Source organism: Benincasa hispida, chromosome 8 (genome assembly GCF_009727055.1).
Source record: "Benincasa hispida cultivar B227 chromosome 8, ASM972705v1, whole genome shotgun sequence".
Taxonomy (NCBI): Eukaryota; Viridiplantae; Streptophyta; class Magnoliopsida; order Cucurbitales; family Cucurbitaceae; genus Benincasa; species Benincasa hispida.
Genome location: NC_052356.1, coordinates 60757842 through 60763695, shown reverse-complemented (window position 1 = coordinate 60763695; position 5854 = coordinate 60757842).

Below are 5854 nucleotides of genomic sequence, written 5' to 3'. Positions count from 1 at the left end.
ATGGGAGAGGTTTGTGTCTATCGTATAGATTGATGCTTTATCGTTTAGAAAAGGTGCACGATCGTTTAGTAAAATAGGTCTGATCATAAAGACGGTCGTTTAGTGAATCCCACTCAGGCACACGATCGCTTAGTAAAATCTATATGATCATTTAGACAGATGCATGTGTACACGATCATTTAGTCAACACTTGAAGTTGTCGTGTAGGCTCTCGTGAGCTAAACGATAGGCAGGTATACAACCAATGAAGCTATACTACGATTCACATCCAAAATGAAAACTTTTTTCATTTTATCCTTTCAGTTATGAAAACTGAATGCAACCTCCCACTTTCACGCACGGTTAAGGAGAAAACCACCAACAATTATCTCATAATTGTTTTAATTATAAATAAATATAATAACTAACTTATCATATTATATTTATAACCTATAGTTTTAATATCACATCATATACAACATTTAAACCATAGTCCTTTTCTTCTTTACTTGATATAAATCATATTTACATCATTTTCCTCCAATTAATGTATCTCATACATCATGCCAACTATATCATATATAATTGAACAAGTTTAATTGTATCATATATAATTAAACTCCCTATTGTCTATTTGAACTCAAACTGACCAAAAACTGATTATCAACTTGAATCCATTGAGCTACCAAGGAGACCTTATGGACTTGTAGCTTGAAGCTCCAACAGTATGTGAATAGCTGACTAAACTCTTAAGCAACGAGATCCACCATCCATTAATTATCAGGTACTCCACTAAAGACCTGTGACCATTCCACAAAGCGGGCCGCATCCGTAACGTTACCAGGATAAGGTTTCCCTCCTATATCTATATACTACATACCATTTTGATTATCACTCAAGACATGATCCACTTGTATGTCACCACATACATGCTTAAGTTACATACAGATAACCAGGGATTTTATGTTTATTGGTTTGTGGTAAAGCAAATAAAACATACAACTGAGAAAAATCAATATGTGAAGTAAATATCATATATTATACAACACAAGCGTTCGTACAAACTGTTTACAAACTACAAGACACGAGACTTTAGGACATAAACCCCAACAATCTCCCACTTGTTCGAAAGTGAAGTGAGGTGTATATAAAACTAGTACAAAATAATAAACTAGGGCATAAAAGCCCAGTACAAGAAAATCTCCCACTTGCCCTAGTCCAGCTGCAGGCAATCCTATAGACCCATACTTCATAGGTGACTCTCAAACACTATAGCCGTGAGAGCCTTCGTAAACAGGTCAGCAACATTGTGCTCCGAATCGATCTTCGTGACGATCACGACCCCTCGATGCACTATCTTGCAGATCAGATGATACTTCCGCTCTATGTGTTTGTTGCGCCTGTGACTCCTTGACTCCTTGGAGTTCGCCACTGCCCCACTATTATCACAATAGAGGGTAATGGGCCTAGACATATATGGAACAACATCCATTTCTGTCAAGAACTTCTTGAGCCAGACGACCTCCTTAACAGCTTCGCAATCCGCTACGTACTTCGCCTCCATAGTGGAGTCGACGATGCACCCCTGTTAGTGCTTCGTCACACTACAACCCCTCCGTTAAGAGTAAAGATTGACCCTGTTGTGGACTTTCGAGAGTCCTTATCATTCTGAAAGTCAGAATCCATGTATTCAGTAAGGAACAAATCCCTAGATCCATACATGAGCATGTAGTACCTCGTTCTCCGAAGATACTTAAAGATGTTCTTCACTATGGTCCAGTGACCTAACTTGGGTTAAACTGATACCTACTAACTATGCCCACAGCGTAGCAAATGTCTGGGCGAGTATAGAGCATCGCGTACATCAAACTGCCAACGACAGATGCATATGGGACCCGTCTCATCTCCACAACCTCTTGAGGTGTCTTAAGACACATGTTCTTAAACAAAGTGACTCCATGCCTGAACAGTAGTAGGCCCCTCTTGGCATCCTGCATCTAGTACTTGAGCAACATCTTGTCAATGTACGATGCTTGAGACAGTGTTAGCACTTTGTTCTTACAATCTCGAAAGATCTGTATACTCAGAACAAACCGAGCCTCTCCTAAATCTTTCATTTGGAATTGGGTCACTAGCTAATTCTTAAGTGCAGTCAGTAGACCTACATTATTCTCAATGAGTATTATATCGTCTACATACAACACATAGAAGACTATTGAAGCGTTGATGATCTTTTTGTAGACACAAGGTTCATCAACGTTTTGGTCAAAGCCATACGATTTGATCGTAGTATCAAACCGTATGTTCCAAGATTGAGACGCCTGTTTCAGCCCATAAATGGATCGATTCAACTTGCAAACCTTTTGCTCTTGACCTTGGGAAATGAATCCCTCGAGTTGCACCATATAAATGGTCTCCTCAAGATTACCGTTCAGAAAGGTCGTCTTGATGTCCATTTTCGAGATCTCATAGTTATAATAAGCTGTAATGGATAGGAGGATGCGGATCGACTTTAACATGGCAACAGACGAGAAAGTCTCCTCATAGTCGACTGTCTCTACCTGGGTATAACCTTTTGCCACAACTCGAGCCTTGAAGGTCTGTACCTTCCCATCAACACCCCGTTTGTGCTTGTAGATCTATTTACAACCTATAAGTCTTACCCCATCAGGCTGATCTACAAGATCCCATATTGAGTTGAAGTACATCGACTCCATCTCGAGATCCATGACTTTGACCCATTCATCCGGTCAACATCCTCCATTGCCTTTTGATAAGACAACGTCGCCATCTGCTACCATAGCAAGGATTTTCGTGAAACCTAGATAGCGAATGGGCGGGTTCGCAACCCTCCCACTACATCGAGGTTCCCTCAACTCTTGAGGTGGAACCGACCTACTAGTTGAACTCCCATCAACAACTTTTACTGATGTAGTAGCCTCTTCAACAACTCTTGTTGAAGTTTTAGTATTTTCATTGGAAAGCTCACGCAACACGACTTTACTTCGTGGACTGTGCTCCCTTATATGATCCTCCTTCAGGAAAGTAGCATTGTTGAAACAAACACCCTATTTTCCATCAGATCATAAAAATAACCCCCTCGTGTACCTTTAGGGTAGCCTATAAAAAGGCATAACCTCGACCATGGTTCCAACTTCTTTGGATTAGTCTCAAGCACATGTGTAAGGCAACCCCAAATACGAAAGTGACGTAAATTAGCTTTACGCCTGTTCCACAACTCCAGAGGTGTTCTCGCAACACTCTTGGAGGGAACATAGTTAGTATGTATACCGCAGTCTCCACTGCGAAACCCCAAAACGTGTCCGGTAAAGAAGCGTAACTCATCATCGAGCGAACCATGTCTAACAAAGTCTTATTTCTCCTATCCGTTACACCATTTTGTTGAGATGTACCCGGTGTTGAGAGTTGGGAAATGATTCCATGTTGTATCAAATAGTCTTGGAATGCGGAGTCCAAAAACTCTCCACCTCGATCCGATATAAATGTTTTAATCCGTCTATCCAATGCGTTTTCAACTTCAGTCTTGAACTCTTTGAACTTTTTAAAGGATTCAAACTTCCGTTGCATAAGATAAACATACCTGTACCTAGAGTAATCATCAGTAAAACTGATAAAATACTCATAGCCACCTCGGGCTCACACATTCATAGGACCACAAAGGTCAGAATGTACTAACTCAAGAGGCTCCTTGGCTCTATAACCTTTTCCAGTAAAAGGTCATTTAGTCATCTTACCCTCAAGGCAAGATTCGCACACCGGTAAAGAATTTTCTTCTAGCTCATTTACAAGTCCATTCTTCACCAATCTCTCAATCTTATTGAGATTGATGTGTCCTAAATGAAGATGCCAAAGATGGGCATTTTATTTTGGAGAAATACATCGATGTTTTGGTTGAGTTACAGAAGTTTTAAACAATTCTGTGTTATGGAGGGAATTAATGGCTAACGGCCTTAGCACATATAAATTACTTTTCAAATTTCCTGTACAAATAGTAACATCATCTTTATGAATAAATGCTTTATCCACATTGAAAGAAATAATGTATTTACAGTGCAACAAATACTTTACAAAAATGAGGTTCCTCTTAAGTTTGGGAATAATATATACATCATTCAAACTAGAAACCTATTCTGTAAAGCTAATTGAAGTCCTCCCACTGCCACAGTTGAGACGACGTGCCTGGTGCCTACTCGCATCATCATCTCGCCAGCCTCCAACTGTCGCCAGGATCAAATCCCCTGAAAAGAAGAACAAACGTGATTAGTGGCGCTCGAATCAATTATCCAGCCAGAATTATCACTCTCCATTAAACAAGTTTCAATTACAAGTAAATCATATTTACCTTTATCTGCCTTAGCTTTAGCCTTGGCGGCCTTCCTCTCTTTCAGATAGCGAGGACAGTTCCTCTTCCAGTGTCCATCTTGATTGCAGTGGAAACACTTTCCCTTTTCAATCGACGGACGCCTTCTTGAGGCGACAGGTGGCGGGTTAGCAGGCGCCTTCCCTTTTCCCTTACCACCCTTCTTCTTCTTCCCCTTTACAGAGTTAAAAGTAGAAGGTGCAGACTTCGTCCCTAAGGTCGAACCTCTATGTAACATCCTGGAGGATGAAGCAACATTTTCCTCACCTTTCTTCCTCTCCTTAATTTTCAATAAAGATTAGTAGGTCTGCAACTCGTTGAGGAGAGTTGTAAGGTTATATTTCACTTTGTTGAGAATCACATTGCTGACACAGTGCAGAAAGCTCTCCGCCAAAGAATGCAGGATTATGTTAACCTGACTGTCCTTATCGATGGTAGACCCATTCAACTCCGCCACATTAAAGTGGACCATCATGTTAAGCACATGTTCACGGACAGAGGTGCCTTCTTCCATTTTGGAGTTGAATATATACTTAAGAGCCTCATGCATAAGTTGTTCAGACGGTTGTCCAAACATTCCTCGTAGGTTCTCCATGATCTCACGTGCTGAAACCATAGGCTCATGTTTCTTGGTCAAGACTTCAGAAAGACTTGCCAAGATGTAGGCTCGGTCCTTCTCATTCGCCAGTGTCCATCGCTCGTATGCCTCCCGAACATTTTGGTGACATTTGAAGCTAGAATAGGAGGACAGGACCTTCCAATAAAAGTGAAAACATGAAAGATCCTAATCCCGTAAGACTGGATATTAGTATCGTCGTGATCATGTGTTTTCGCACTCTCAAAAAATTGTCGCATATAATTTTTTCTAGTCAGCTATCAGAGAAGCGAACGTGTGAACGGGTAAGATTGTGCGATTTGTATGAAGAAAAAAATTTCTGAAAATACGGTAAGCGAGAGCTTATTAGATTATTGCTAAAACTCACTTTTTAACCAATTTAGTTTTTGCAAAACAGCTGTCAAACCCTAAGTTAAAAACTTTCTATTTCGCAAATAATGGCGCCCAGTGTGAGGCAGGATAACAGTCCTGGTAGGTGAGATTCAAATGCACCCTGTTCGTTGGTGAGACTATTCATCAAGCGAACATCGGGCGAACCAACTCTTGAATACTGAAGAAAATAAAAAACCTTAACAGCGCACCATGTTACATGTCCATAACTGTTTAACCTATTAACAGAGTGTCCCGTGACAGTCATAGACCCTCGCTTTCTGGTGGTGCCAGAGTCCCGCCCCTAGAGTCCACGACCATAAGGAAAAAGCAAATTACAAGAGACTTAAGGTTCTTATCCTGCTGTAGGCATTGAGATCTGAATAAAAGAAAACGCGCAAAGATTGCCGATCCTTAGCGGGACCACTATCTCAGGGATTGCTCAAGGCGGAGTGCGCACAGTTGGTAATTCGCAGATAACCTCTTCATTCAAGGTGCCAACGAGGAGA